We start from the raw sequence: 27,969 nt of genomic DNA, 5'->3' as shown, positions 1-27,969 counted from the left end.
GCAGTGCTGCTGGGAACGGTGCACTCGTCTTACCTTTGTAGAAACCAAACACCAAACAATTGTCGCGCATCAAAAGTGAATTCTACACTGGCTCAATGAAACTGAGGTAACGGCCTGGCACACACAAGTGTGTGAAACCGCTCTGATGGCTCACTGCTTAGTGACGGACTATGCACGGGGTCACACGAGCTGAACCTGGATTCCAAATTGAGTTAGAAGCGCTTGTCAAGAATGAAACTTGCTTTCACTAAGACTTTGGGAGACTTGGTGAGAAACCAGAGTCACATCTGGAGCGAATGTAAGTGGTTCAGGGATGTATTGCTTAGGCAGGCTTAAAAGCCAGTCACAGTAGTCAGGGCAGGAGGTACAAAGACGTGTATAATTTTGGCTACAGGATGGGGCGGTCGGGAATGTTGCATACTGGGATCTGACATGTGGAAAGCAAAGAGAGGCTCACTGTGAAGGTGTGGTGACTGTGACCGAGAGGCCTCTGCTGCCTCCAACAGAGGGCCATGCTGACTCTTGGGTTTTCAGAACTGCATAAGTCTTTCGCTCTTTACTAAAGACTCAGGAGAGGAACCAACATGAGCTGAACATATTTTTGGCAGGCTTTGCTGTATGGCTGAGCCTATGAAATTGTGAAAAGTCAAAGAGCTGTCTAGGTCAGGAAATCAAGCGCCACAAAGGAGAGCTTGGGCGGAGGGAGCAGCAGCTATATTGTTATGCACACTCTGGGCGAACGGGGTACCACAACAGTGAGATTTTTGCCAAGAGCTTGGCGTGACATCCAACACTTGGGGCTTATCGCTTCTCGGCCTTTTGGCCAAGATCATGTAGTATCTGTTCTTATCAGCTTAATATCTGATATGTCCTATATGAGGACTACATATTAAGCAGATTTTTGCATGAGGGGCAGAAATTTGGAGCTGTTCTTTTCTTCCACGCATCGACCTAGCATTGCAGTGTCGTTGGGAACGGTGCACTTGTTCTTACCTTGTAGAAAACCAAACATCAAACAATTGTCGCGTATCAAAAGTGAATTTACACTGGCTCAATGAAAGTGAGAGAACGGGCCTGGCACACACAAGTGTGTGAACCGCTCTGATGGCTCACTGCTTAGTGACGTGACTACGCACGGTCAGCAATGAGTTTGAACTGGATTCCAAATTGAGTTAGGAGCTTTTGTCAAGAATTTGGAAACTTGCTTTCACTCAAGACCTTCTGGGAGACTTGGTGAGAAACCAGAGTCAGCATTTTGGAGCGAATGTAAGTGGTTCAGGGATGTATTGTTTAGGCAGGCTTAAAAGCAATCACAGTAACAGGCAGGAGGTAAGAAGACGTGCATAATTTTGGTTGGCAGATGGGGCGGTTGGGAAATGTTGCATACTCGGATCTGACATGCGTGAGTTAAAAGAGAGGCTCACTGAAGGTGGTGACGACACGAGAGGTTCTCTGCTGCTCTCCAACAGAGGGCCATGCTGACTTGGTTTCTCTTCATAACGCACAAGTCTTTCGCCTTACTAAAGACTTCTGTGGAGAGGAACAAACATGAGTTGAATATATTTTTGGCAGGTTTTGCTGTATGGCTGTTTGCGAAATTGTGAAAGTCAAAGAGCTGTCTAGGCTCAAATCAAGCGCCAAAGGAGAGCTTTGGGCGGAGGTGATAAGCTTCATTGTTATGCACACCTACGAACGGGTACTCACAACAAGTGAGATTTGTGCCAAGAGCTTATGTGGACATCCAACACTTGGGGCTTATCGCTTCTCGGCCTTTGGCTAAGATCATGTAGTATCTGTTTTATCAGTTTAATATCTGGATATGTCCTCTATAAGGAGGACTACATATTAAGCAGATTTTGGCATGAGGCAGTAATTTGGAGCTTGCTCTTCTCTCCACGATCGACCTAGCATTGCAGTGCTGCTGGGAACGGTGCACCTGTTCTTACCTTGTAGAAAACTAAACACTCAAACAATTGTCGCGTATCAAAAGTGAATTCTACACTGGCTCAATGAAACTGAGGTAACGGCCTAGCACACACAAGTGTGTGAAACCGCTCTGATGGCTCACTGTTTAGTGAGTGGACCATGCACGGGTCACAATGAGCTTGGAACTGGATTCCAAATTGAGTTAGAAGCGCTTGTCAAGAATGGAAACTTGCTTTCACTAAGACCTTCTCAGAGGACTTCTTGGTGAGAAAACCAGAGTCAGCATTTTGGAGCGACGTAAGTGGTTCAGGGATGTATTGCTTAGGCAGGCTTAAAAGCCAATCACAGTAGTCAGGCAGGAGGTAATAAAGACGTGTATAATTTGCTGGCAGATGGGGCGGGTTGGGAATGTTGCATACTGGGATCTGACATGAAAGCAAAGAGAGGCCTACCGTGAAGGTGGTGACTGTGACCGAGAGGCTCCTCTGCTGCTCTCCAACAGAGGGTCATGCTGACTGGTTTCCTTCATAACGCACAAGTCTTTCGCCTTTTACTAAAGACTCTGGAGAGGAACAACATGAGTTGAATATATTTTTGGTAGGCTTTGCTGTATGGCTGAGCCTTTGTGAAATTGTGAAAAGTCAAAGAGCTGTCTAGGTCAGAAACTAAGGCTACAAAGGAGAGCTTGGGCTGAGGTGATATGCAGCAGCCATTGTTATGCACACCTACGAACGGGTACCAACAAGTGAGATTTGTGCCAAGAGCTTGGCGTGACATCCAAATATTCTGGGGCTTATCGCTTCTCGGCCTTTTAAGTAAGATCAAGGTAGTATCTGTTCTTATCAGTTTATCTGATATGTCCTCTATATGAGGACCATATATTAAGCAGATTTTTGGCATGTGAGGGGCAGAAATTTGAGCTTGTCTTCTCTCCACGCATCGACCTAGCATTGCAGTGCGCTGGGAACGGTGCACTCTGTTCTTACTCTTGTAGAAAACCAAACACTCAAACAATTGTCGCGTATCAAAAGTGAATTCCACACTGGCTCAATGAAACTGAGGTAACGGCCCGGCACACAAGGTGTGAAACCGCCTGATGGCTCACTGTTTAGTGACGTGACCATGCACGGGGTCACAATGAGCTTGAACTGGATTCCAAATTGAGTTAGAAGCATTTGTCAAGAATGGAAACTGAGCCACTCAAGACCTTCTGGGAGACTTCAGAGAAACCAGAGTCAGCATTTTGGAGCCGAATGTAAGTGGTTCAGGGATGTATTGTTTAGGGCAGGCTTAAAAGCCAATCACAGTAGCTGGCAGGAGGTAATAAAGACGTGTATAATTTTACAGGATGGGTCGGGTTGGGAAATGTTGCATACTGGGATCTGACATGCGAGCAAAGAGAGGCCTACCGTGAAGGTGGTGACCCAGATCGAGAGGCTCCTCTGCTGCTTCCAACAGAGGGCCATGCTGACCTGGTTTCTCTTCATAACGCACAAGTCTTCGCCTTTACTAAAGACTTCCGTGAGAGAACAAACATGAGCTGGGAATATATTTTTGGCAGGCTTTGCTGTATGGCTGAGCCTTATGAAATTGTGAAAAGTCAAAGAGCTGTCTAGGTCAGAAATCAAGCGCCACAAAGGAGAGCTTGGGCGGAGGTGATACAGCAGCCATTGTTATGCACACCTACGAACGGGGTACCACAACAAGTGAGATTTGTGCCAAGAGCTTGGCGTGGACATCCAATACTTGGGGCTTATCGCTTCTCGGCCTTTTGGCTAAGATCAAGTGTAGTATCTGTTCTTATCAGTTTAATATCTGATATGTCCTCTATATGAGGACTACATATTAAGCAGATTTTGGCATGAGGGGCAGAAATTTGGAGCTTGCTCCTTTCTCTCCACGCATCGACCTACATTGCAGTGCCGCTTGGGAACGTGCACTCTGTTCTTACTCTTGTAGAAAACCGGGACTGAAACAATTGTCGCGTATCAAAAGTGAATTCTACACTGGCTCAATGAAACTGGGAGGAACGGGCCTGGCACACACAAGTGTGTGAAACCGCTTGGTGGCTCACTGCTTAGTGACGCGTGACCATGCACGGGTCACAAATGAGCTTGAACTGATTCCAAATTGAGTTAGAAGCGTTTGTCAAGAATGGAAACTGTTTCACCAAGACCTTGGGAGACTTGGTGAGAAACCAGAGTCAGCATTTTGGAAGCGAATGTAAGTGGTTCAGGGATGTATTATTTAGGCAGGCTTAAAAGCCAATCACAGTAGTCAGGCAGTGAGGTAATAAAGACGTGTATAATTTTGGTTAGCAGATGGGGGCGGGTTGGGAATGTTGCATACTGGGATCTGACATGAAAGAAGAGAGGCCGACTGGAGCAGTGGTGATCAGACCAGAGGCCTTCATGCTCTCCAACAGAGGGCCATGCTGACTCTGGTTTCCTCTTCATAACGCACAAGTCTTTCGCCTTTACTAAAGATTTCCGTGGAGAGGAACAAACATGAGTTGAATATATTTTTGGCAGAGCTTTGCTGTATGGCTGAGCCTTATGAAATTGTGAAAAGTCAAAGAGCTGTCTAGGTCAGGAAATCAAGCGCCACAAAGGAGAGCTTGGTGGAGGTGATAAGCAGCAGCCATTGTTATACACCTACGAACGTACCACAACAAGTGAGATTTGTGCCAAGAGCTTGAAGGTGGACATCCAACAATTTGGGCTTATCGCTTCTCGGCCTTTGGCTAAGATCAAGTGTGTAGTATCTGTTCTTACTAGTTTATCTGATATGTCCTCTATATGAGGACTACATATTAAGCAGATTTTGCATGAGGGGCAGTAATTTGAGCTAGTTCCTTTCTCTCCACGCATCGACTCAGCATTGCAGTGCAGCCGCTGGGAACGGTGCACTCTGTTCTTACCTTGTAGAAAACCAAACACCTCAAACAATTGTCGCGTATCAAAGTGAATTCTACACTGGCTCAATGAAACTGAGGTAACGTGGCTTGGAAGCACACAAGTGTGTGAAACCGCTCTGGATGGCTCACTGCTTAGTGACGTGACCATGCACGGGGTCACAATGAGCTTGAACTGGATTCCAAATTGAGTTAGAAGCATTTGTCAAGAATGGAAACTTGCTTTCACTCAAGACCTTCTGGGAGACTTGGTGAGAAACCAGAGTCAGCATTTTGGGAGCGAATGTAAGTGGTTCAGGGATGTATTGTTTAGGCAGGCTTGCAAGCCAATCACAGTAGTCAGGGCAGGAGGTAATAAAGACGTGTAATTTTGGTTGGCAGATGGGGGCGGGTCGGGAATGTTGCATACTGGGATCTGACATGGAAAGCAAAGAGGAGGCCTACCGCGGAAGGTGGTGATCAGACCGAGAGGCTCCTCTGCTGCTCTCCAACAGAGGGCCATGCTGACTCTGGTTTCTCTTCATAACGCACAAGTCTTTCATTTTTACTAAAGACTTCCGTGAGAGGAAACAAACATGAGTTGAATATATTTTTGTCAGGTTTGCTGTATGGCTGAGCCAGGAAATTGTGAAAAGTCAAAGAGCTGTCTAGTCAGGAAATCAAGCGCCACAAAGGAGAGCTTCAAGGAGGTGATAAGCAGCAGCCACTGTTATGCACACCTACGAACGGGGTACCACAACAAGTGAGATTTTTGCCAAGAGCTTGGCGTGATGATCCAAACACTTGGGGCTTATCGCTTCTCGGCCTTTGGCTGAGATCATGCAGATCTGTTCTTATCAGTTTATCTGATATGTCCTCTATATGAGGACTACATATTAAGCAGATTTGGCATGAGGGGCAGAAATTTGAGCTTGTCTTTCTTTCTCCACGCATCGACCTAGCATTGCAGTGTCGCTGGGAACGGTGCACTCTGTTCTTACCTTAGAAACCAAACACTCCAAACAATTGTCGCACGTGAATTCTACACTGGCTCAATGAAAGTGAGGGGGATTTGCCTGGCACACAAGTGTGTGAAACCGGGCCTGATGGCTCACTGCTTAAAGGACGGACCATGCACGGGGTCACAATGAGCTTGAACTGGATTCCAAATTGAGTTAGAAGCTGCTTGTCAAGAATGGAAACTTGCTTTCACTCAAGACCTTCTGGAGACTTGGTGAGAAACCAGAGTCAGCATTTTGGAGCGAATGTAAGTGGTTCAGGGATGTATTGCTTAGGCAGGCTTTAAAAGCCAATCACAGTAGTCAGGGCAGGAGGTAATAGTGACGTGTATAATTTTGGTTGGCAGATGGGGGCGGTTGGGAATGTTGCATACTGGGATCTGACAGGTGGAAAGCAAAGAGAGGCCTACCGTGAAGGTGGTGATCAGACTGAGAGGGGGTTCTCTGCTGCCTCCTCCAACAGAGGGCCATGCTGACTCTGGTTTCTCTTCATAACGCATGTGTCTTTCGCCTTTACTAAAGACTTCCAGGAGAGGAACAAACATGAGTTGAATATATTTTGGCAGGTTTTGCTGTATGGCTGAGCCTTAAGTGAAATTGTGAAAACAATGAGCAGTTCAGGTCAGGAAATCAAGCGCCACAAAGGAGAGCTTGGGCGGAGGTGGATACAGCAGCCATTGTTATGCACACCTACGAACGGGTACCACAACAAGTGAGATTTGTGCCAAGAGCTTGGCGTGACATCCAACACTCTGGGGTTCTTGACGCTTCGGCCTTTGGCTAAGATCATAGTATCTGTTCTTATCAGTTTAATATCTGATATGTCCTCTATATGAGTGACCACATATTAAGCAGATTTTTGGCATGAGGGGCAGTAATTTGAGCTTGCCCTTCTCTCCACGCATCGTACCTAGCATTGCAGTGCCTGGCTGAACGGTGCACTCTTGTTCTTACCTTGTAGAAAACCAAACACCTGCAATTGTCGCTGTAAGATCAAAAGTGAATTCTACGCTGGCTCAATGAAACTGAGGTAACGGGCCTGGCACACACAAGTGTGAAACCGCTCTGATGGCTCACTGCTTAGTGACGGACTCATGCACGGGTCACAATGAGCTTGAACTGGATTCCAAATTGAGTTAGAAGCGCTTGTCAAGAATGGAAACTTGCTTCACCAAGACCTCTGGGAGATTGGTGAGAAACCAGAGTCAGCATTTTGGAGCCAATGTAAGTGGTTCAGGGATGTATTGTTTAGGCAGGCTTGGTAAGCCAATCACAGTAGTCAGGGCAGGAGGTAATAAAGATTGTATAATTTTAAGGCAGATGGGGGGCGGGTTGGGAATGTTGCATACTGGGATCTGACATGCGAGCAAAGAGAGGCCTACCGTGGAAGGTGGTGATCAGACTGAGAGGCCTCCTCTGCTGCTCTCTCCAACAGAGGGCCATGCTGACTTTGGTTTCTTCATAACGCACAAGTCTTTCGCCTTACCAAAGACTTCCGTGAGAGGAACAAAACATTATTGAATATATTTTTGGCAGGCTTTGCTGTGCATGGCTGAGCCTATGAAAATTGTGAAAAGTCAAAGAGCTGTCTAGGTCAGAAATCAAGCGGGCCACAAAGGAGAGTTTGGGCGGAGGTGATAAGGGCAGCCATTGTTATGCACACCTACGAACGGGGTACTACAACAAGTGAGATTTGTGCCAAGAGCTTGGCGTGGACATCCAGTCACTTGGGGCTTATCGCTCTCTCGGCCTTTGGCTAAGATCAAGGTAGTATCTGTTCTTATCATTTAATATCTGATATGTCCTATGACTATATATTACAGATTTTGGCATGAGGGCAGAAATTTGAGCTTGCTCCTTCTCTCCACGCATCGATCTAGCATTGCAGTGCCGCTGGGAACGGTGCACTCTGTTCTTACCTTGTAGAAACCAAACACTAAAACAATTGTCGCATATCAAAGTGAATTCTACACTGGCTCAATGAAACTGAGGTAACGGGGCCTGGCACACACAAGTGAAACCGCTTCTGATGGCTCACTGCTTAGTGACGTGACCATGCACGGGGTCACAATGAGCTTGAACTGGATTCCAAATTGAGTTAGAAGCGTTTTGTCAAGAATGAAACTTGCTTTCACCAAGACCTTCTGGGAGACTTGGTGGAGAAACCAGAGTCAGCATTTTGGAGCGAATGTAAGTGTCTAGGGATGTATTGCTTAGGCAGGCTTTGCAAAGCCAATCACAGTAGTCAGGGCAGGGAGGTAATAAAGACGTGTATAATTTTGTTGGCAGATGGGGCGGGTTGAATACAGTATACTGGGATCTGACATGCGGAAAGCAAAGAGAGGCCTACCGTGAAGGTGGTGATCAGACTGAGAGAGGCTCCTCTGCTGTTTCAACAGGGCCATGCTGACTCTGGTTTCTCTTCATAACGCATGTCTTTCGCTTACTAAAGACTTCCGTGGGAGAGGAAACAAACATGAGTTGAATATATTTTTGGCAGGCTTTGTTGTGGCTGGCTGAGCCTTATGAAATGTGAAAAGTCAATGAGCTGTCTAGGTCAGAAATCAAGCGCCACAAAGGAGAGCTTGGGCGGAGGTGATACAGCAGCCATTGTTATGCACACGACGAACGGTACCAACAAGTGAGATTTGTGCCAAGAGCTTGCGTGGACATCCAATACTTGGGGCTTATCGCTTCTCGGCCTTTTGGCCAAGATCATGTAGTATCTGTTCTTATCAGTTTAATATCTGATATGTCCTCTATATGAGGACTACAATATTACAGATTTTTGGCATGAGGGGCAGAAATTCTGGAGCTTGCTCCTTTCTCTCCACGCATCGACCTAGCATTGCAGTGCCGCTTGGGGAACGGTGCACTCTGTTCTCCACTTGTAGAAAACCAAACACTCAAAACAATTTGTCGATATCAAAAGTGAATTTCACTGGCTCAATGAAACTGAGGTAACGGCCTGGCACACACAAGTGTGTGTGAAAGTTCATTTGGATGGCTCTACTGCTTAGTGACGTGACTCATGCACGGGTCACAATGAGCTTGAATCGATTCCAAATTGAGTTAGAAGCGCTTGTCAAGAATGGAAACTTGTTTCACTCACACTCCTGAGACTTGGTGAGAAACCAGAGTCAGCATTTTGGAGCGAAGTGTAAGTGCAGTTCAGGGATGTATTGCTTAGGCAGGCTGTGGAAGCCAATCACAGTAGTCAGGGCAGGGAGGTAATAAAGACGTGTATAATTTTGGCTATAGATGGGGGCTGGTTGGAATGTTGCATACTGGGATCTGACATGCGGAAAGCAAAGAGAGGCCTACCGTGAAGGTGGTGGATCAGACCGAGAGGCTCCTCTGCTGCTCTCCAACAGAGGGCCATGCTGACTCTGGTTTCTCATAACGCACAAGTCTTTCGCCTTTACTAAAGACTTCCGTGGAGAGGAACAAACATGAGTTGAATATATTTTGGCAGGCTTTGCTGTATGGCTGAGCCTTTATGAAATTGTGAAAAGTCAAAGAGCTGGGTTCAGGTCAGAAATCAAGGCCACAAAGGAGGAGCTTGGGCGAGATATATGTTTTATTGTTATACAATCTACGAACGGGTACCACAACAAGTGAGATTTGTGCCAAGAGTTTAAGGGACATCCAACACTTGGGGCTTATCGCTTCTCGGCCTTTGACTAAGATCAAGTGTATCTGTTCTTATCAGTTTAATATATGATATGTCCTCTATTGTATGGCTGAGCCTTATGAAATTGTGAAAAGTCAAAGAGCTGTCTAGGTCAGAAATCAAGCGCCACAAAGGAGAGCTTGGGCGGAGGTGATAAGCAGCAGCCATTGTTATGCACACCTACGAACGGGTACCACAACAAGTGAGATTTGTGCCAAGAGCTTGGCGTGGACATCCAACACTTGGGGCTTATCGCTCGGCCTTTTGGCTAAGATCAAGTGTAGTATCTGTTCTTATCAGTTTAATATCTGATATGTCCTCTATATGAGGACTACATATTAAGCAGATTTTTGGCATGAGGGCAGTAATTTGGAGCTTGCTCCTTTCTCTCCACGCATCGACCTAGCATTGCAGTGCCGCTGGGAACGGTGCACTCTGTTCTTACCTTGTAGAAAACCAAACACTCAAACAATTGTCGCGTATCAAAAGTGAATTCTACACTGGCTCAATGAAACTGAGGTAACGGCCTGGCACACAAGTGTGTGAAACCGCTCTGATGGCTCACTGCTTAGTGACGTGACCATGCACGGGGTCACAATGAGCTTGAACTGGATTCCAAATTGAGTTAGAAGCGTTTGTCAAGAATGGAAACTTGCTTTCACTCAAGACCTTCTGGGAGACTTGGTGAGAAACCAGAGTCAGCATTTTGGAGCGAATGTAAGTGGTTCAGGGATGTATTGCTTAGGCAGGCTTAAAAGCCAATCACAGTAGTCAGGGCAGGAGGTAATAAAGACGTGTATAATTTTGGTTGGCAGATGGGGGCGGGTTGGGAATGTTGCATACTGGGATCTGACATGCGGAAAGCAAAGAGAGGCCTACCGTGAAGGTGGTGACTCAGACGAGAGGCTCTCTGCTGCTCTCCAACAGAGGGCCATGCTGACTCTGGTTTCTCTTCATAACGCACAAGTCTTTCGCCTTTTACTAAAGACTTCCGTGGAGAGGAACAAACATGAGTTGAATATATTTTTGGCAGGCTTTGCTGTATGGCTGAGCCTTATGAAATTGTGAAAAGTCAAAGAGCTGTCTAGGTCAGAAATCAAGCGCCACAAAGGAGAGCTTGGGCGGAGGTGATAAGCAGCAGCCATTGTTATGCACACCTACGAACGGGGTACCACAACAAGTGAGATTTGTGCCAAGAGCTTGGCGTGGACATCCAACACTTGGGCTTATCATTCTCGGCCTTTTGGCTAAGATCAAGTGTAGTATCTGTTCTTATCAGTTTAATATCTGATATGTCCTCTATATGAGGACTACATATTAAGCAGATTTTTGGCATGAGGGGCAGTAATTTGGAGCTTGCTCCTTTCTCTCCACGCATCGACCTAGCATTGCAGTGCCGCTGGGAACGGTGCACTCTGTTCTTACCTTGTAGAAAACCAAACACTCAAACAATTGTCGCGTATCAAAAGTGAATTCTACACTGGCTCAATGAAACTGAGGTAACGGCCTGGCACACACAAGGTGTGAAACCGCCTGATGGCTCACTGCTTAGTGACGTGACCATGCACGGGTCACAATGAGCTTGAACTGGATTCCAAATTGAGTTAGAAGCGTTTGTCAAGAATGGAAACTTGCTTTCACTCAAGACCTTCTGGGAGACTTGGTGAGAAACCAGAGTCAGCATTTTGGAGCGAATGTAAGTGGTTCAGGGATGTATTGCTTAGGCAGGCTTAAAAGCCAATCACAGTAGTCAGGGCAGGAGGTAATAAAGACGTGTATAATTTTGGTTGGCAGATGGGGGCGGGTTGGGAATGTTGCATACTGGGATCTGACATGCGGAAAGCAAAGAGAGGCCTACCGTGAAGGTGGTGATCAGACCGAGAGGCTCCTCTGCTGCTCTCCAACAGAGGGCCATGCTGACTCTGGTTCTCTTCATAACGCACAAGTCTTTCGCCTTTACTAAAGACTTCCGTGGAGAGGAACAAACATGAGTTGAATATATTTTTGGCAGGCTTTGCTGTATGGCTGAGCCTTATGAAATTGTGAAAAGTCAAAGAGCTGTCTAGGTCAGAAATCAAGCGCCACAAAGGAGAGCTTGGGCGGAGGTGATAAGCAGCAGCCATTGTTATGCACACCTACGAACGGGTACCACAACAAGTGAGATTTGTGCCAAGAGCTGGCGTGGACATCCAACACTTGGGGCTTATCGCTCGGCCTTTTGGCTAAGATCATGTAGTATCTGTTCTTATCAGTTTAATATCTGATATGTCCTCTATATGAGGACTACATATTAAGCAGATTTTTGGCATGAGGGGCAGTAATTTGGAGCTTGCTCCTTTCTCTCCACGCATCGACCTAGCATTGCAGTGCCGCTGGGAACGGTGCACTCTGTTCTTACCTTGTAAAAACCAAACACTCAAACAATTGTCGCGTATCAAAAGTGAATTCTACACTGGCTCAATGAAACTGAGGTAACGGCCTGGCACACACAAGGTGTGAAACCGCTCTGATGGCTCACTGCTTAGTGACGTGACCATGCACGGGTCACAATGAGCTTGAACTGGATTCCAAATTGAGTTAGAAGCGTTTGTCAAGAATGGAAACTTGCTTTCACTCAAGACCTCTGGGAGACTTGGTGAGAAACCAGAGTCAGCATTTTGGAGCGAATGTAAGTGGTTCAGGGATGTATTGCTTAGGCAGGCTTAAAAGCCAATCACAGTAGTCAGGGCAGGAGGTAATAAAGACGTGTATAATTTTGGTTGGCAGATGGGGGCGGTTGGGAATGTTGCATACTGGGATCTGACATGGAAAGCAAAGAGAGGCCTACCGTGAAGGTGGTGACTCAGACCGAGAGGCTCCTCTGCTGCTCTCCAACAGAGGGCCATGCTGACTCTGGTTTCTTCATAACGCACAAGTCTTTCGCCTTTACTAAAGACTTCCGTGGAGAGGAACAAACATGAGTTGAATATATTTTTGGCAGGCTTTGCTGTATGGCTGAGCCTTATGAAATTGTGAAAAGTCAATGAGCTGTCTAGGTCAGAAATCAAGCGCCACAAAGGAGAGCTTGGGCGGAGGTGATAAGCAGCAGCCATTGTTATGCACACCTACGAACGGGTACCACAACAAGTGAGATTTGTGCCAAGAGCTTGGCGTGACATCCAACACTTGGGGCTTATCGCTTCTCGGCCTTTTGGCTAAGATCAAGTGTAGTATCTGTTCTTATCAGTTTAATATCTGATATGTCCTCTATATGAGGACTACATATTAGCAGATTTTTGGCATGAGGGGCAGTAATTTGAGCTTGCTCCTTTCTCTCCACGCATCGACCTAGCATTGCAGTGCCGCTGGGAACGGTGCACTCTGTTCTTACCTTGTAGAAAACCAAACACTCAAACAATTGTCGCGTATCAAAAGTGAATTCTACACTGGCTCAATGAAACTGAGGTAACGGCCTGGCACACACAAGTGTGTGAAACCGCTCTGATGGCTCACTGCTTAGTGACGTGACCATGCACGGGTCACAATGAGCTTGAACTGGATTCCAAATTGAGTTAGAAGCGTTTGTCAAGAATGGAAACTTGCTTTCACTCAAGACCTTCTGGGAGACTTGGTGAGAAACCAGAGTCAGCATTTTGGAGCGAATGTAAGTGGTTCAGGGATGTATTGCTTAGGCAGGCTTAAAAGCCAATCACAGTAGTCAGGGCAGGAGGTAATAAAGACGTGTATAATTTTGGTTGGCAGATGGGGGCGGGTTGGGAATGTTGCATACTGGGATCTGACATGGGAAAGCAAAGAGAGGCCTACCGTGAAGGTGGTGACTCAGACCGAGAGGCTCCTCTGCTGCTCTCCAACAGAGGGCCATGCTGACTCTGGTTTCTCTTCATAACGCACAAGTCTTTCGCCTTTACTAAAGACTTCCGTGGAGAGGAACAAACATGAGTTGAATATATTTTTGGCAGGCTTTGCTGTATGGCTGAGCCTTATGAAATTGTGAAAAGTCAAAGAGCTGTCTAGGTCAGAAATCAAGCGCCACAAAGGAGAGCTTGGGCGGAGGTGATAAGCAGCAGCCATTGTTATGCACACCTACGAACGGGGTACCACAACAAGTGAGATTTGTGCCAAGAGCTTGGCGGACATCCAACACTTGGGGCTTATCGCTCGGCCTTTGGCTAAGATCAAGTGTAGTATCTGTTCTTATCAGTTTAATATCTGATATGTCCTCTATATGAGGACTACATATTAAGCAGATTTTTGGCATGAGGGGCAGTAATTTGAGCTTGCTCCTTTCTCTCCACGCATCGACCTAGCATTGCAGTGCTGCTGGGAACGGTGCACTCTGTTCTTACCTTGTAGAAAACCAAACACTCAAACAATTGTCGCGTATCAAAAGTGAATTCTACACTGGCTCAATGAAACTGAGGTAACGGCCTGGCACACACAAGTGTGTGAAACCGCTCTGATGGCTCACTGCTTAGTGACGTGACCATGCACGGGGTCACAATGAGCTTGAACTGGATTCCAAATTGAGTTAGAAGCGTTTGTCAAGAATGGAAACTTGCTTTCACTCAAGACCTTCTGGGAGACTTGGTGAGAAACCAGAGTCAGCATTTTGGAGCGAATGTAAGTGGTTCAGGATGTATTGCTTAGGCAGGCTTAAAAGCCAATCACAGTAGTCAGGGCAGGAGGTAATAAAGAGCGTATAATTTTGGTTGGCAGATGGGGGCGGGTTGGGAATGTTGCATACTGGGATCTGACATGGAAAGCAAAGAGAGGCCTACCGTGAAGGTGGTGACTGTGACCGAGAGGCTCCTCTGCTGCTCTCCAACAGAGGGCCATGCTGACTCTGGTTTCTCTTCATAACGCACAAGTCTTTCGCCTTTTACTAAAGACTTCGTGGAGAGGAACCAACATGAGTTGAATATATTTTTGGCAGGCTTTGCTGTATGGCTGAGCCTTATGAAATTGTGAAAAGTCAAAGAGCTGTCTAGGTCAGAAATCAAGCGCCACAAAGGAGAGCTTGGGCGGAGGTGATAAGCAGCAGCCATTGTTATGCACACCTACGAACGGGTACCACAACAAGTGAGATTTGTGCCAAGAGCTTGGCGTGACATCCAACACTTGGGGCTTATCGCTCCGCCTTTTGGCTAAGATCAATGTAGTATCTGTTCTTATCAGTTTAATATCTGATATGTCCTCTATATGAGGACTACATATTAAGCAGATTTTTGGCATGAGGGGCAGAAATTTGGAGCTTGCTCTTCTCCACGCATCGACCTAGCATTGCAGTGTCGCTGGGAACGGTGCACTCTGTTCTTACCTTGTAGAAAACCAAACACTCAAACAATTGTCGCGTATCAAAAGTGAATTCTACACTGGCTCAATGAAAGTGAGGTAACGGCCTGGCACACACAAGTGTGTGAAACCGCTCTGATGGCTCACTGCTTAGTGACGTGACCATGCACGGGTCACAATGAGCTTGAACTGGATTCCAAATTGAGTTAGAAGCGTTTGTCAAGAATGGAAACTTGCTTTCACTCAAGACCTTCTGGGAGACTTGGTGAGAAACCAGAGTCAGCATTTTGGAGCGAATGTAAGTGGTTCAGGGATGTATTGCTTAGGCAGGCTTAAAAGCCAATCACAGTAGTCAGGGCAGGAGGTAATAAAGACGTGTATAATTTTGGTTGGCAGATGGGGCGGGTTGGGAATGTTGCATACTGGGATCTGACATGGAAAGCAAAGAGAGCCTACCGTGAAGGTGGTGACTATGACCGAGAGGCTCCTCTGCTGCTCTCCAACAGAGGGCCATGCTGACTCTGGTTCTCTTCATAACGCAAGTCTTTCGCCTTTACTAAAGACTTCCGTGGAGAGGAACAAACATGAGTTGAATATATTTTGGCAGGCTTTGCTGTATGGCTGAGCCTTATGAAATTGTGAAAAGTCAAAGAGCTGTCTAGGTCAGAAATCAAGCGCCACAAAGGAGAGCTTGGGCGGAGGTGATAAGCAGCAGCCATTGTTATGCACACCTACGAACGGGTACCACAACAAGTGAGATTTGTGCCAAGAGCTTGGCGTGGACATCCAACACTTGGGGCTTATCGCTCGGCCTTTGGCTAAGATCAAGTGTAGTATCTGTTCTTATCAGTTTAATATCTGATATGTCCTCTATATGAGGACTACATATTAAGCAGATTTTTGGCATGAGGGGCAGTAATTTGAGCTTGCTCCTTCTCTCCACGCATCGACCTAGCATTGCAGTGCTGCTGGGAACGGTGCACTCTGTTCTTACCTTGTAGAAAACCAAACACTCAAACAATTGTCGCATATCAAAGTGAATTCTACACTGGCTCAATGAAACTGAGGTAACGGCCTCAGCACACAAGTGTGTGAAACCGCTCTGATGGCTCACTGCTTAGTGACGTGACCATGCACGGGTCACAATGAGCTTGAACTGGATTCCAAATTGAGTTAGAAGCGTTTGTCAAGAATGGAAACTTGCTTTCACTCAAGACCTTCTGGGAGACTTGTGAGAAACCAGAGTCAGCATTTTGGAGCGAATGTAAGTGGTTCAGGGATGTATTGCTTAGGCAGGCAGGCTTAAAAGCCAATCACAGTAGTCAGGGCAGGAGGTAATAAAGACGTGTTAAATTTGGTTGGCAGATGGGGGCGGGTTGGGAATGTTGCATACTGGGATCTGACATGCGGAAAGCAAAGAGAGGCCTACCGTGAAGGTGGTGACTGTGACCGAGAGGCTCCTCTGCTGCTCTCCAACAGAGGGTCATGCTGACTCTGGTTTCTTTCATAACGCACAAGTCTTTCGCCTTTACTAAAGACTTCTGGAGAGGAACAAACATGAGTTGAATATATTTTTGGCAGGCTTTGCTGTATGGCTGAGCCTTATGAAATTGTGAAAAGTCAAAGAGCTGTCTAGGTCAGGAAATCAAGCGCCACAAAGGAGAGCTTGGGCGGAGGTGATAACAGCAGCCATTGTTATGCACACCTACGAACGGGGTACCACAACAAGTGAGATTTGTGCCAAGAGCTTGGCGTGGACATCCAACACTTGGGGCTTATCCTTCTCGGCCTTTGGCTAAGATCAAGTGTAGTATCTGTTCTTATCAGTTTAATATCTGATATGTCCTCTATATGAGGACTACATATTAAGCAGATTTTGGCATGAGGGGCAGTAATTGGAGCTTGCTCCTTTCTCTCCACGCATCGACCTAGCATTGCAGTGCTGCTGGGAACGGTGCACTCTGTTCTTACCTTGTAGAAAACCAAACACTCAAACAATTGTCGCGTATCAAAAGTGAATTCTACACTGGCTCAATGAAACTGAGGTAACGGCCTGGCACACACAAGTGTGTGAAACCGCTCTGATGGCTCACTGCTTAGTGACGTGACCATGCACGGGGTCACAATGAGCTTGAACTGGATTCCAAATTGAGTTAGAAGCGTTTGTCAAGAATGGAAACTTGCTTTCACTCAAGACCTTCTGGGAGACTTGGTGAGAAACCAGAGTCAGCATTTTGGAGCGAATGTAAGTGGTTCAGGGATGTATTGCTTAGGCAGGCTTAAAAGCCAATCACAGTAGTCAGGGCAGGAGGTAATAAAGACGTGTATAATTTTGGTTGGCAGATGGGGGCGGGTTGGGAATGTTGCATACTGGGATCTGACATGCGGAAAGCAAAGAGAGGCCTACCGTGAAGGTGGTGACTGTGACCGAGAGGCTCCTCTGCTGCTCTCCAACAGAGGGCCATGCTGACTCTGGTTTCTCTTCATAACGCACAAGTCTTTCGCCTTTTACTAAAGACTTCCGTGGAGAGGAACAAACATGAGTTGAATATATTTTTGGCAGGCTTTGCTGTATGGCTGAGCCTTATGAAATTGTGAAAAGTCAAAGAGCTGTCTAGGTCAGAAATCAAGCGCCACAAAGGAGAGCTTGGGCGGAGGTGATAAGCAGCAGCCATTGTTATGCACACCTACGAACGGGGTACCACAACAAGTGAGATTTGTGCCAAGAGCTTGGCGTGGACATCCAACACTTGGGGCTTATCGCTTCTCGGCCTTTTGGCTAAGATCAAGTGTAGTATCTGTTCTTATCAGTTTAATATCTGATATGTCCTCTATATGAGGACTACATATTAAGCAGATTTTTGGCATGAGGGGCAGAAATTTGGATCTTGCTCCTTTCTCTCCACGCATCGACCTAGCATTGCAGTGCCGCTGGGAACGGTGCACTCTGTTCTTACCTTGTAGAAAACCAAACACTAAAACAATTGTCGCGTATCAAAAGTGAATTCTACACTGGCTCAATGAAACTGAGGTAACGGCCTGGCACACACAAGTGTGTGAAACCGCTCTGATGGCTCACTGCTTAGTGACGTGACCATGCACGGGGTCACAATGAGCTTGAACTGGATTCCAAATTGAGTTAGAAGCGTTTGTCAAGAATGGAAACTTGCTTTCACTCAAGACCTTCTGGGAGACTTGGTGAGAAACCAGAGTCAGCATTTTGGAGCGAATGTAAGTGGTTCAGGGATGTATTGCTTAGGCAGGCTTAAAAGCCAATCACAGTAGTCAGGGCAGGAGGTAATAAAGACGTGTATAATTTTGGTTGGCAGATGGGGGCGGGTTGGGAATGTTGCATACTGGGATCTGACATGCGGAAAGCAAAGAGAGGCCTCACCGTGAAGGTGGTGATCTGACCGAGAGGCTCCTCTGCTGCTCTCCAACAGAGGGCCATGCTGACTCTGGTTTCTCTTCATAACGCACAAGTCTTTCGCCTTTACTAAAGACTTCCGTGGAGAGGAACAAACATGAGTTGAATATATTTTGGGCAGGCTTTGCTGTATGGCTGAGCCTTATGAAATTGTGAAAAGTCAAAGAGCTGTCTAGGTCAGAAATCAAGCGCCACAAAGGAGAGCTTGGGCGGAGGTGATAAGCAGCAGCCATTGTTATGCACACCTACGAACGGGTACCACAACAAGTGAGATTTGTGCCAAGAGCTCTATGGCGTGGACATCCAACACTTGGGGCTTATCGCTTCTCGGCCTTTGGCTAAGATCAAGTGTAGTATCTGTTCTTATCAGTTTAATATCTGATATGTCCTCTATATGAGGACTACATATTAAGCAGATTTTTGGCATGAGGGGCAGAAATTTGGAGCTTGCTCCTTTCTCTCCACGCATCGACCTAGCATTGCAGTGCCACTGGGAACGGTGCACTCTGTTCTTACCTTGTAGAAAACCAAACACTCAAACAATTGTTGCGTATCAAAAGTGAATTCTACACTGGCTCAATGAAACTGAGGTAACGGCCTGGCACACACAAGTGTGTGAAACCGCTCTGATGGCTCACTGCTTAGTGACGTGACCATGCACGGGTCACAATGAGCTTGAACTGGATTCCAAATTGAGTTAGAAGCGCTTGTCAAGAATGGAAACTTGCTTTCACTCAAGACCTTCTGGGAGACTTGGTGAGAAACCAGAGTCAGCATTTTGGAGCGAATGTAAGTGGTTCAGGGATGTATTGCTTAGGCAGGCTTAAAAGCCAATCACAGTAGTCAGGGCAGGAGGTAATAAAGACGTGTATAATTTTGGTTGGCAGATGGGGGGGGTTGGGAATGTTGCATACTGGGATCTGACATGAAAGCAAAGAGAGGCCTACCGTGAAGGTGGTGACTGTGACCGAGAGGCTCCTCTGCTGCTCTCCAACAGAGGGCCATGCTGACTCTGGTTTCTCTTCATAACGCACAAGTCTTTCGCCTTTTACTAAAGACTTCCGTGGAGAGGAACAAACATGAGTTGAATATATTTTTGGCAGGTTTATTGTATGGCTGAGCCGCACACCTACGAACGGTACCACAAAATGAGATTGTGCCAAGAGCTTGGCGTGACATCCAACACTTGGGCTTATCGCTCGGCCTTTTGGCTAAGATCAAGTGTAGTATCTGTTCTTATCAGTTTAATATCTGATATGTCCTCTATATGAGGACTACATATAAGCAGATTTTGGCATGAGGGGCAGAAATTTGGAGCTTGCTCTTTTCTCCACGCATCGACCTAGCATTGCAGTGCCGCTGGGAACGGTGCACTCTGTTCTTACCTTGGAGAAAACCAAACACTCAAACAATTGTCGCTGATCAAAAGTGAATTCTACACTGGCTCAATGAAAGTGAGGTAACGGCCTGGCACACACAAGTGTGTGAAACCGCTCTGATGGCTCACTGCTTAGTGACGGAACATGCACGGGGTCACAATGAGCTTGAACTGGATTCCAAATTGAGTTAGAAGCGCTTTGTCAAGAATGGAACTTGCTTTCACTCAAGAACTTCTGGGAGACTTGGTGAGAAACCAGAGTCAGCATTTTGGAGCGAATGAGTGGTTCAGGGATGTATTGCTTAGCAGGCTTAAAAGCCAATCACAGTAGTAAAGGCAGGAGGTAATAAAGACGTGTATAATTTTGGTTGGCAGATGGGGGGCGGTTGGGAATGTTGCATACTGGGATCTGATACTGGAAAGCAAAGAGAGGCCTACCGGAAGGTGGTGATCAGACCGAGAGGCTCCTCTGCTGCTCTCCAACAGAGGGCCATGCTGACTTGGGTTTCCTTTCACGCACAAGTCTTTCGCCTTTACTAAAGACTTCCGTGGAGAGGAACAAACATGAGTTGAATATATTTTTGGCAGGCTTTGCTGTATGGCTGAGCCTTATGAAATTGTGAAAAGTCAAAGAGCTGTCTAGGTCAGGAAATCAAGCGCCACAAAGGAGAGCTTGGGCGGAGGTGATAAGCAGCAGCCATTGTTATGCACACCTACGAACGGGTACCACAACAAGTGAGATTTGTGCCAAGAGCTTGGCGTGGACATCCAACACTTGGGGACTATCGCTCTCGGCCTTTGGCTAAGATCAAGTGTAGTATCTGTTCTTATCAGTTTAATATCTGATATGTCCTCTATATGAGGACTACATATTAAGCAGATTTTTGGCATGAGGGGCAGTAATTTGAGCTTGCTCCTTCCCCACAAAGATCGACCCAGCATTGCAGTGCCGCTGGGAACGGTGCACTGTTCTTACCTGTAGAAAACCAAACACTCAAACAATTGTCGCGTATCAAAAGTGAATTCTACACTGGCTCAATGAAACTGAGGTAACGGCCTGGCACACACAAGTGTGTGAAACCGCTCTGATGGCTCACTGCTTTAGTGACGTGACCATGCACGGGGCACAATGAGCTTGAACTGATTCCAAATTGAGTTAGAAGCGTTTGTCAAGAATGGAAACTTGCTTTCACTCAAGACCTTCTGGGAGACTTGGTGAGAAACCAGAGTCAGCATTTGGAGCGAATGTAAGTGGTTCAGGGATGTATTGCTTAGGCAGGCTTAAAAGCCAATCACAGTAGTCAGGCAGGAGGTAATAAAGACGGTATAATTTTGCTGGTAGATGGGGCGGGTTGGAAATGCTGCATACTGGGATCTGACATGCGAAAAGTAAAGAGAGGCCTACCGTGAAGGTGGTGATCAGACCGAGAGGCTCCTCTGCTCTCCAACAGAGGGCCATGCTGACTTGGTTTCTTCATAACGCACAAGTCTTTCGCCTTTTACTAAAGACTTCCATGGAGAGGAACAAACATGAGTTAAATATATTTTTGCAGGCTTTGCTGTATGGCTGAGCCTTATGAAATTGTGAAAAGTCAAAGAGCTGTCTAGGTCAGAAACAAGCGACAAAGGAGAGCTTGGGTGAGGTGATAAGCAGCAGCCATTGTTATGCACAACTTACTAACGGGGTACCACAACAAGTGAGATTTGTGCCAAGAGCTTGGCGTGGACATCCAACACTTGGGCTTATCGCTCGGCCTTGGCCAAGATTGATTGGAGAGACGTGAGATAAAGCTTAACAAAGAAGGAAAACACACCGATTGTTAAAGATGACCAAGGACTGTGACAAGCCCAAAGGTTGGGCTGAGGTGGCCACCATACGCCCAGGTGGAACCAGTGAGGAACTTATGATGCCTAGAGACTGGTCTCAAAAAGGTCATCATGGAACAACTGAGTCCAAGGTCGAAGATGTGTACTGTATCCAGTGGAACCAGCCAGAAAAAGCCTCTCGACGTTACCCTGGTAAGCGAGGATGTGTATTCAAGATGGCTGTTCAGTGAAAGGAGGCTGGGAAAAGATTCATGGCCGGTTACAAGATCCTGAACCTGACAGACCAAATTTAGAACGGCTCACGGTGTGCACACTTACAACCCCTTCACACCGACTGAAAGCACTAGCTGCTTTTGGGACAGCACGAGAAGCAGACTAGCAAAAGTACAGGTACTAAAAGACACGAGGATCGGACAGGAAGAAGGCAGCTCTAGGTGCTGGCTGGTCCTGACCCAGAAGGTCCTGAGGACTGAAGCATCCACCCGCTCTTTTCAGCCTTGGTGGGGATCGCGGTTACCTGTTTTACTCCCGGCAACCAGCGTTCTGTCGTATGTTGCAGGTCTGGCTATACAGAGGCAGGCTGTTCCCGTGTGAGCCTGCTGCCGTACCTAGGCTAAGGGGGCATGAGAGGCCAAAGACGTACGGCCCAAGGCTCGTCACATGGACGTGGGGACCGGGGCCATCTGTACCGCAATCGCCCCAGGCCGAAGGAGGACCTTCGCGGAAGGGCCAAGTCCACTGGAGAGCCGGAAAAAGCCGTTGGCGATCCAGGAATGGGACCCGTGCCTGCAGGGGAATGGCTCAAGACACCAACACAGGCAGAGCCAGCAACGGATCTTTCTAAGGGGGAACAGAGGAAGCCCCCTGGAGAGAAAGGGAACAACCGAAGGGCCACTGGGAAAGCTGTTTCAGGTGCCCTGCGTGGACAACGTGAGGGGGGATTTCCTCCCATCAACCCAGGTCCACCCACCTCCAAGGTCAAGAAGGGGCACGTGAAAGGATCAGCAGGCTGGAGCGGGGAAGACACCAGGAAGGAGAGGTTAGAGGGGGCCATGAAAAAATCAAAGGGGGAAGGCACGGGCAGAGGACAGGACCAAGAGAAGGGAGCTGATGGGGATGGATGGGGGTAGGCAGCAAAGAAGGCTGCAGAGGGAGGAGGACATCAGGAGCGGGAAGGGGCAACACAGGGCTAGGGGAGGGGTGGAGAGGCTACTTGAGCAGAGCGCAGGAGGAGATCCAGGTGATCTGCTCGCCGTAGGTTTGGGGGTTGGAGACGTGGGAGTTACCTCCAGATCTGCTCACACATACCCATCCCCTTGGGGGAGGATGAAGGGAAGGGAGGGACCTGCAACAGGCCATCAACATCACTAATCCAGTGCTCCTTTCTGGGGGAACAGATGGACAGTGAGGGACCTCTTTCTTGGCTACTAGAGTTTCTTTTGGGGTGTTTTGGTACGGTAAAAGACTTTAAAAAAATACAAATTATAATGATCTAGCAAAATTTTTTCATTAAATGTAAGAGGAATGAGGGACGCGGTCAAAAGAAGGTTGTTTAAGATTTTGTGGACCAGCTGCATGTACAAATTTGTTTATTGCAGGAGGTTCATTTACGACAAGGGATGTTGCAAAATTCCCTGAAGGGAGTGACGCAAGGACTCAATCTGAGTGTGGGGGTCCACCTAACAGGGGTCGGAGAGCTGGTGTTAAAGAGATTAGGGTGGAGTGATGTTTTCAAAAATTGTTCAAGGCAGATAATGGGTGCTGAATACATGGGGACAAGCAAGTTGAGGGTTTTTGTGGTGTATGGACCACAAATCAGAGGAAATCCACTAGAAATGTTTGAGTTAGTAGAGCCACACCTGGCCACCACAATAGGCAGGTAATTGTAGGGGGATTCTCAATGCAGTTAGGCAAGGGGGGGACACTAGCGATATTACATCTCCACCTGATGGCCAGACACGGGTTAGTAGATGGGGAGGATGGCTAGGCCACCAGTAGATGGTCCCACATGGCGTAATCACGTGAACGCTTAGGACGCCTGGACTACGTTTGTAGAGTGTCTTGAGTCTGGGTGTCAGGCTCCACGCCCTCGTGTTCTTCTCTCTGACTATGATGGGCTGCTGTTTGAGGTATGCCTGTGCCTGCCTGTTTCAAGGGGGTACTCATACCTAATATTAGTGTATTAGAGGAAGACAAGTTCAAACAAAGGTTTCGTGACTGTTTTTCAAAAACCCTTCTATAGACTGAGACCAATGTCCTGGGGTGATGGAGTGTGGGAAGCAGCCAAGAAACGGATACAAATGGGTTTGGTGATAAGCACTCAGCAAGGAAGGTGAGGGATGGCCAAGAGGGAGGTGTTTCACATAGCCGCCTCCTCGAGCTCGAGTACAGCAGTTGAACTGGGCGCACTGTAATCAGAAGGGTTTGCTACTTCCTCAGAAGTAAAGCTTATGAGGTCTTTGAGGGCAGGGCCCGGGCTCACCTGTTGCAGGCGCGCCGAAGTTTCCTGGAGAAGCACGAGACATGTTCCGCCGCTTTCTTCGGCTCAACAGGGCAGAGACAGGGAAAAAGACAGGTACAGACCTGGATCAGGACATGCAGGGAGGGGGGTGGACGGAAGGGCAGGTGAGATGGTGAGTGCCACTAACGACCACTGCTTCCAGGAGAGAGGTAGATGTAGGGGAGGGGGACTTTCCTGGACTTACTGACCGCGCAGGCAGTCATTGGACATAGCGCAGGCGTTGGAGGCCCCACACCAAAGAGCTCAGGTGCCTCTGTAAATGCATCAAGCGAAGGTGCCGGCATCGATGACTGCCGGTGGAGTTTTATCTCTGTTCTAGAGATTCTCGCTGCAGTGTTGGAGGTGTTGTCCCAGTACTTCTACAGGTGTAATGGGAGGGACTATGGTTACAGGAGGATTCCTTCTGTTTAAAGGGAGAGACTGCACCGACTGGCAACTGGCGGCCACTGACTATGCTGTGTGTGGATTATAAGCTTCCTCTGGCAAAGGTCCTAGCCGATCGTCTAGGCAGTTCTTCACACGGGTCCATGGACCAAACATGCGGGTGGCGGGGCGCCTCGGTGAGATGGAATCTCCAGTCATACGAGACGCCTGCCGCTTGGGCGAAAGACAGACACCTGCCAATTTCTATGGTTGGTCTCGGGACCAGGCAAAGGCCTTTGACAGGGTTCACTAATATAAGGTTAGGCATTGAAAGGCTAGGCTTTTAAGGGGTCGGTCGAGATGGTTACACATTTATACATACACAGGTGTAGTGTGGAGCACAGTGTCAGTAAATCACTTAGGAAGCTTTCTCAGGGTTGCACTCAGGTAAGACAGGGTGCACACCTCACCGCTGTCTGGACATCCTCTGAGACAGAGCCCAATGCAGCTTGACCCGGCCAATCCAGGAAGAGAAGGCTCTGTCGCAGCAGAGGGCCTACGGCTTGGAGCTGTCACAATGCTGGATGACACCACACCGCTGCTGGACATATGCATGCCTGATCCCGACTGGAGATTTTACAGAGTTTCAGGTCGTGTGGCCTGGAACATTAGAACTAACTCAGTACAAGTCTCTCGGGCAGTCTCTTGTTTGGAAAGAAAGGATGGACTCGGGAGTGGAACAACACCTGCACAGACCACTGAAAATTACGAGCCAGCCTTGAGACAGCCCACAGCGACAAACTTTCAACTGGACTAAAGGCTCAGTCCAAAGAAGCTTATGGCCTGGAAAGACAGGTGCTGACTCCAACAGGGAACATGGTAATAAGGTAGACACGCTCTGCCATCCTCCCACATCTCGGCATACAGACCATAACAACAGCAGGAGGAGACTTCTATGTTCGCCTGTCTCGATCTCCTAAAAAGGGAGATAGAATATGTGGTGAGTGTTTCATGCTATTGACAAAGATGAGAAGCAGGAGGAGGATCACACTCTCCCAGCTGGGAATGCATTTCTTTACCCATCCCCAGCAGAGTAAACTATCCCTACGAGCAGAGCACCTCCTCAGGCCACATTTCCTGAGGCTCTATTCTCCATAAGCTGGCCTTGGAAACATAGGCTGATGGTCCTGGAGAATCTTGCACCCAGGTGAGCAGCAGCGGGCATGAGACATTTCAACCATACAGAGCCAGGTGGAAGCAGGCCCATCCTGGAGGCCTCCTGATAACAGCACAAAAAAATAAATCACAGAGCCACAGAGAGGCATTCAGCCAGAGCAAACACTCCAGCAGTGGGGACCCCCTGACAAAGATTTGGAGGGGGACACAAACACATGGGGCTGACAACGGCTCAGACCTAGAAATTGGTTATGTCACAATGCTCAGCATGCGAAAACTGTACCAATGCATGTACAGAGATCCCGCAAGGCGCTCTCGGACAACCTGTCTCACAGGAGGAAACCGGCCAGGGCAAGCCCGCGTGATCTGGCCCAGTGGAAAGGTGGCAGACAGGAAGGCGGGGAACGGCCAGGGCAGTGGTGCAGTCACAGGATTCCACCCGACCTCGACCAGGCTGAAAGAGTGGGCTTAGCACAGTGAAATGGTCCTCTTCTCCAACGTCCCAATATGAAGATTATGGGAAAAACAAAGAGGAGTATCTGGTTCAGCCAGGCAAGACCTGAGAGAAAGATAAAGAAAAAGACAGTGCAGTGGGGCGTATAACGAGGAGGGTGGAAGCAGAGGAAGGATATCAAAGTGGACAATGAGAAGGGGGCATGCAGGCCCAGAGAGGTGGAAAGGAGGGCTTCATGATACAGAAAAGAGAGAGAAGGCACAAGAGAGTTCTTTGGAACATTTCTTGTCACTTAGTTTTGGCAACATGAAATGGCAAGGTTTGGAAAGTAACATCCTACACTCTGAAAAAGGGCATTTGGATGAAGAAGAAGAGGATGACTGGCATACGAGATGTTTAATTATATTGATTTGGTATTTAACTGACTGTAAAAGCTTCTTTTGCAATAAAAAAAAAAAAAAAAAAAATCTGTTCTTATCAAGTTTAATATCTGATATGTCCTCCATATGAGGACTACATATTAAGCAGATTTTTGGCATGAGGGGCAGAATTTGGAGCTTGCTCTTTTCCACGCATCGACCTAGCATTGCAGTGCCGCTTGAACGGTGCACTCTGCTCTCACTCAGAAAACCAAACACTAAAACAATTGTCGCGTATCAAAGTGAATTCTACACTGGCTCAATGCAAACTGAGGTAACGGCCTGGCACACACAAGCGTGTGAAACCGCTCTGATGGCTCACTGCTGAGTGACGTGACCATGCACGGGTACACAATGAGCTTGAACTGGATTCCAAATTGAGCTAAGTGGTTTGTCAAGAATGGAAACTTGCTTCACCAAGACCTTCTGGGAGACTTGGTGAGAAACCAGAGTCAGCATTTTGGAGCGTAGTAAGTGGTTCAGGGTACAGTATAGGCAGGCTGTAAAGCCAATCACAGTAGTCAGGCAGGAGGTAATAAAGACGTGTATAATTTTGGCTGCAGATGGGGGCGTTGGGAATGTTGCATACTGGGATCTGACATGCGGAAAGCAAAGAGAGGCCTACCGTGAAGGTGGTGATCAGGATCGAGAGGCTCTGCTGCTCCAACAGAGGGCCAGTGCTGACTCTGGTTTCTCTTCATAACGCACAAGTCTTTCGCCTTTACTAAAGACTTCCGTGAGAGGAACAAACATGAGTTGAATATATTTTGGCAGGCTTTGCTGTATGGCTGAGCCTTATGAAATTGTGAAAGTCAAAGAGCTGTCTAGGTCAGAAATGCGCCACAAAGGAGAGCTTGGGCGGAGGTGATAAGCAGCAGCCATTGTTATGCACACTACGAACGGGTACCACAACAAGTGAGATTTGTGCCAAGAGCTTGGCGGACATCCAACACTTGGGGCTTATCGCCTCGGCCTTTTGGCCAAGATCAAGTGTAGTATCTGTTCTATCAGTTTAATATCTGATATGTCCTCTATATGAGGACTGCAATTAAGCAGATTTTGGCATGAGGGGCAGAAATTGGAGCTTGCTCTTTCTCTCCACGCATCGACCTAGCATTGCAGTGCCGCTGGGAACGGTGCACTCTGTTCTTACACTTGTAGAAAACCAAACACTCAAACAATTGTCGCACATCAAAAGTGAATTTCTACACTGGCTCAATGAAAGTGAGGTAACGGCCTGGCACACACATGTGTGAAACCGCTGATGGCTCACTGCTTAGTGACGTGACCATGCACGGGGTCACAATGAGCTTGAACTGGATTCCAAATTGAGTTAGAAGCGTTTGTCAAGAATGGAAACTTGCTTTCACTCAAGACCTTCTGGGAGACTTGGTGAGAAACCAGAGTCAGCATTTTGAGCCAATGTAAGTGGTTCAGGGATGTATTGCTTAGGCAGGCTTAAAAGCCAATCACAGTAGTCAGGCAGGAGGTAACAAAGACGTAGATACTTGGTTGGCAGATGGGGGCGGGTTGGGAATGTTGCATACTGGGATCTGACATGGAAAGCAAAGAGAGGCCCACCGTGAAGGTGGTGATCAGAC

The 27,969-nt window shown here is 47.4% G+C and overlaps 41 non-coding genes and 5 pseudogenes across 41 annotated transcripts; all 46 read left to right on the top strand.

Annotated features, from left to right (window-relative positions):
* The first annotated feature begins 803 nt into the window (after window positions 1–803).
* LOC124852949 lies at window positions 804–988 on the top strand. The gene has a single exon (XR_007033365.1). It is a non-coding gene; the product is annotated as a U2 spliceosomal RNA (small nuclear RNA).
* A 491-nt stretch (window positions 989–1,479) lies between these two features.
* On the top strand, window positions 1,480–1,589 carry LOC124853724. Its single transcript, XR_007034063.1, has one exon. It is a non-coding gene; the product is annotated as a U5 spliceosomal RNA (small nuclear RNA).
* A 168-nt stretch (window positions 1,590–1,757) lies between these two features.
* Window positions 1,758–1,941, top strand: LOC124853046. The gene has a single exon (XR_007033450.1). It is a non-coding gene; the product is annotated as a U2 spliceosomal RNA (small nuclear RNA).
* Window positions 1,942–2,437: 496 nt separating this feature from the next.
* LOC124854038 lies at window positions 2,438–2,544 on the top strand (annotated as a pseudogene).
* A 177-nt stretch (window positions 2,545–2,721) lies between these two features.
* Window positions 2,722–2,906, top strand: LOC124853026. The gene has a single exon (XR_007033436.1). It is a non-coding gene; the product is annotated as a U2 spliceosomal RNA (small nuclear RNA).
* A 487-nt stretch (window positions 2,907–3,393) lies between these two features.
* LOC124854062 lies at window positions 3,394–3,504 on the top strand. Its single transcript, XR_007034323.1, has one exon. It is a non-coding gene; the product is annotated as a U5 spliceosomal RNA (small nuclear RNA).
* A 177-nt stretch (window positions 3,505–3,681) lies between these two features.
* LOC124852664 lies at window positions 3,682–3,871 on the top strand. Its single transcript, XR_007033086.1, has one exon. It is a non-coding gene; the product is annotated as a U2 spliceosomal RNA (small nuclear RNA).
* Window positions 3,872–4,361: 490 nt separating this feature from the next.
* On the top strand, window positions 4,362–4,476 carry LOC124853625. The gene has a single exon (XR_007033965.1). It is a non-coding gene; the product is annotated as a U5 spliceosomal RNA (small nuclear RNA).
* Window positions 4,477–4,650: 174 nt separating this feature from the next.
* Window positions 4,651–4,840, top strand: LOC124853002. The gene has a single exon (XR_007033415.1). It is a non-coding gene; the product is annotated as a U2 spliceosomal RNA (small nuclear RNA).
* Window positions 4,841–5,344: 504 nt separating this feature from the next.
* On the top strand, window positions 5,345–5,455 carry LOC124853868. Its single transcript, XR_007034199.1, has one exon. It is a non-coding gene; the product is annotated as a U5 spliceosomal RNA (small nuclear RNA).
* A 177-nt stretch (window positions 5,456–5,632) lies between these two features.
* On the top strand, window positions 5,633–5,814 carry LOC124853043. The gene has a single exon (XR_007033447.1). It is a non-coding gene; the product is annotated as a U2 spliceosomal RNA (small nuclear RNA).
* A 497-nt stretch (window positions 5,815–6,311) lies between these two features.
* LOC124853951 lies at window positions 6,312–6,421 on the top strand. The gene has a single exon (XR_007034266.1). It is a non-coding gene; the product is annotated as a U5 spliceosomal RNA (small nuclear RNA).
* Window positions 6,422–6,601: 180 nt separating this feature from the next.
* LOC124853072 lies at window positions 6,602–6,785 on the top strand. The gene has a single exon (XR_007033466.1). It is a non-coding gene; the product is annotated as a U2 spliceosomal RNA (small nuclear RNA).
* Window positions 6,786–7,283: 498 nt separating this feature from the next.
* On the top strand, window positions 7,284–7,393 carry LOC124853998. Its single transcript, XR_007034293.1, has one exon. It is a non-coding gene; the product is annotated as a U5 spliceosomal RNA (small nuclear RNA).
* Window positions 7,394–7,574: 181 nt separating this feature from the next.
* Window positions 7,575–7,751, top strand: LOC124853029 (annotated as a pseudogene).
* A 494-nt stretch (window positions 7,752–8,245) lies between these two features.
* Window positions 8,246–8,357, top strand: LOC124854036. Its single transcript, XR_007034311.1, has one exon. It is a non-coding gene; the product is annotated as a U5 spliceosomal RNA (small nuclear RNA).
* Window positions 8,358–8,527: 170 nt separating this feature from the next.
* Window positions 8,528–8,719, top strand: LOC124852727. The gene has a single exon (XR_007033150.1). It is a non-coding gene; the product is annotated as a U2 spliceosomal RNA (small nuclear RNA).
* A 503-nt stretch (window positions 8,720–9,222) lies between these two features.
* Window positions 9,223–9,330, top strand: LOC124853859 (annotated as a pseudogene).
* Window positions 9,331–9,502: 172 nt separating this feature from the next.
* LOC124853120 lies at window positions 9,503–9,611 on the top strand (annotated as a pseudogene).
* A 151-nt stretch (window positions 9,612–9,762) lies between these two features.
* Window positions 9,763–9,950, top strand: LOC124854264. Its single transcript, XR_007034508.1, has one exon. It is a non-coding gene; the product is annotated as a U2 spliceosomal RNA (small nuclear RNA).
* A 498-nt stretch (window positions 9,951–10,448) lies between these two features.
* LOC124853240 lies at window positions 10,449–10,561 on the top strand. Its single transcript, XR_007033583.1, has one exon. It is a non-coding gene; the product is annotated as a U5 spliceosomal RNA (small nuclear RNA).
* Window positions 10,562–10,737: 176 nt separating this feature from the next.
* On the top strand, window positions 10,738–10,930 carry LOC124854108. Its single transcript, XR_007034357.1, has one exon. It is a non-coding gene; the product is annotated as a U2 spliceosomal RNA (small nuclear RNA).
* A 498-nt stretch (window positions 10,931–11,428) lies between these two features.
* LOC124853618 lies at window positions 11,429–11,539 on the top strand. The gene has a single exon (XR_007033958.1). It is a non-coding gene; the product is annotated as a U5 spliceosomal RNA (small nuclear RNA).
* Window positions 11,540–11,716: 177 nt separating this feature from the next.
* Window positions 11,717–11,903, top strand: LOC124852730. The gene has a single exon (XR_007033153.1). It is a non-coding gene; the product is annotated as a U2 spliceosomal RNA (small nuclear RNA).
* Window positions 11,904–12,398: 495 nt separating this feature from the next.
* On the top strand, window positions 12,399–12,508 carry LOC124853702. Its single transcript, XR_007034041.1, has one exon. It is a non-coding gene; the product is annotated as a U5 spliceosomal RNA (small nuclear RNA).
* Window positions 12,509–12,685: 177 nt separating this feature from the next.
* Window positions 12,686–12,875, top strand: LOC124854247. The gene has a single exon (XR_007034491.1). It is a non-coding gene; the product is annotated as a U2 spliceosomal RNA (small nuclear RNA).
* Window positions 12,876–13,375: 500 nt separating this feature from the next.
* On the top strand, window positions 13,376–13,487 carry LOC124853421. Its single transcript, XR_007033764.1, has one exon. It is a non-coding gene; the product is annotated as a U5 spliceosomal RNA (small nuclear RNA).
* Window positions 13,488–13,664: 177 nt separating this feature from the next.
* On the top strand, window positions 13,665–13,851 carry LOC124852708. Its single transcript, XR_007033131.1, has one exon. It is a non-coding gene; the product is annotated as a U2 spliceosomal RNA (small nuclear RNA).
* A 498-nt stretch (window positions 13,852–14,349) lies between these two features.
* Window positions 14,350–14,461, top strand: LOC124853435. The gene has a single exon (XR_007033777.1). It is a non-coding gene; the product is annotated as a U5 spliceosomal RNA (small nuclear RNA).
* A 177-nt stretch (window positions 14,462–14,638) lies between these two features.
* LOC124852911 lies at window positions 14,639–14,822 on the top strand. Its single transcript, XR_007033328.1, has one exon. It is a non-coding gene; the product is annotated as a U2 spliceosomal RNA (small nuclear RNA).
* Window positions 14,823–15,319: 497 nt separating this feature from the next.
* LOC124853918 lies at window positions 15,320–15,427 on the top strand (annotated as a pseudogene).
* Window positions 15,428–15,605: 178 nt separating this feature from the next.
* Window positions 15,606–15,791, top strand: LOC124852744. Its single transcript, XR_007033167.1, has one exon. It is a non-coding gene; the product is annotated as a U2 spliceosomal RNA (small nuclear RNA).
* A 501-nt stretch (window positions 15,792–16,292) lies between these two features.
* LOC124853889 lies at window positions 16,293–16,401 on the top strand. The gene has a single exon (XR_007034216.1). It is a non-coding gene; the product is annotated as a U5 spliceosomal RNA (small nuclear RNA).
* A 178-nt stretch (window positions 16,402–16,579) lies between these two features.
* On the top strand, window positions 16,580–16,768 carry LOC124854342. Its single transcript, XR_007034586.1, has one exon. It is a non-coding gene; the product is annotated as a U2 spliceosomal RNA (small nuclear RNA).
* A 502-nt stretch (window positions 16,769–17,270) lies between these two features.
* On the top strand, window positions 17,271–17,383 carry LOC124853239. Its single transcript, XR_007033582.1, has one exon. It is a non-coding gene; the product is annotated as a U5 spliceosomal RNA (small nuclear RNA).
* A 179-nt stretch (window positions 17,384–17,562) lies between these two features.
* On the top strand, window positions 17,563–17,754 carry LOC124853984. Its single transcript, XR_007034284.1, has one exon. It is a non-coding gene; the product is annotated as a U2 spliceosomal RNA (small nuclear RNA).
* Window positions 17,755–18,256: 502 nt separating this feature from the next.
* Window positions 18,257–18,368, top strand: LOC124853536. The gene has a single exon (XR_007033878.1). It is a non-coding gene; the product is annotated as a U5 spliceosomal RNA (small nuclear RNA).
* A 181-nt stretch (window positions 18,369–18,549) lies between these two features.
* On the top strand, window positions 18,550–18,740 carry LOC124854112. Its single transcript, XR_007034361.1, has one exon. It is a non-coding gene; the product is annotated as a U2 spliceosomal RNA (small nuclear RNA).
* Window positions 18,741–19,237: 497 nt separating this feature from the next.
* LOC124853247 lies at window positions 19,238–19,349 on the top strand. Its single transcript, XR_007033590.1, has one exon. It is a non-coding gene; the product is annotated as a U5 spliceosomal RNA (small nuclear RNA).
* Window positions 19,350–19,424: 75 nt separating this feature from the next.
* LOC124852806 lies at window positions 19,425–19,609 on the top strand. The gene has a single exon (XR_007033229.1). It is a non-coding gene; the product is annotated as a U2 spliceosomal RNA (small nuclear RNA).
* Window positions 19,610–20,104: 495 nt separating this feature from the next.
* On the top strand, window positions 20,105–20,213 carry LOC124853833. The gene has a single exon (XR_007034169.1). It is a non-coding gene; the product is annotated as a U5 spliceosomal RNA (small nuclear RNA).
* A 177-nt stretch (window positions 20,214–20,390) lies between these two features.
* Window positions 20,391–20,580, top strand: LOC124852803. Its single transcript, XR_007033226.1, has one exon. It is a non-coding gene; the product is annotated as a U2 spliceosomal RNA (small nuclear RNA).
* A 489-nt stretch (window positions 20,581–21,069) lies between these two features.
* Window positions 21,070–21,181, top strand: LOC124853687. Its single transcript, XR_007034026.1, has one exon. It is a non-coding gene; the product is annotated as a U5 spliceosomal RNA (small nuclear RNA).
* A 5,198-nt stretch (window positions 21,182–26,379) lies between these two features.
* On the top strand, window positions 26,380–26,565 carry LOC124853098. Its single transcript, XR_007033476.1, has one exon. It is a non-coding gene; the product is annotated as a U2 spliceosomal RNA (small nuclear RNA).
* A 484-nt stretch (window positions 26,566–27,049) lies between these two features.
* Window positions 27,050–27,159, top strand: LOC124853731. Its single transcript, XR_007034070.1, has one exon. It is a non-coding gene; the product is annotated as a U5 spliceosomal RNA (small nuclear RNA).
* A 169-nt stretch (window positions 27,160–27,328) lies between these two features.
* On the top strand, window positions 27,329–27,515 carry LOC124852893. Its single transcript, XR_007033310.1, has one exon. It is a non-coding gene; the product is annotated as a U2 spliceosomal RNA (small nuclear RNA).
* The last annotated feature ends 454 nt before the right edge of the window (window positions 27,516–27,969 follow it).

The sequence above is a fragment of the Hippoglossus stenolepis genome, chromosome 10 (assembly GCF_022539355.2).
Source record: "Hippoglossus stenolepis isolate QCI-W04-F060 chromosome 10, HSTE1.2, whole genome shotgun sequence".
In the NCBI taxonomy this organism is placed as follows: Eukaryota; Metazoa; Chordata; class Actinopteri; order Pleuronectiformes; family Pleuronectidae; genus Hippoglossus; species Hippoglossus stenolepis.
The sequence above is the reverse complement of the archived record's forward strand: the minus strand, read 5'-3'. Positions and strand labels throughout refer to the sequence as shown.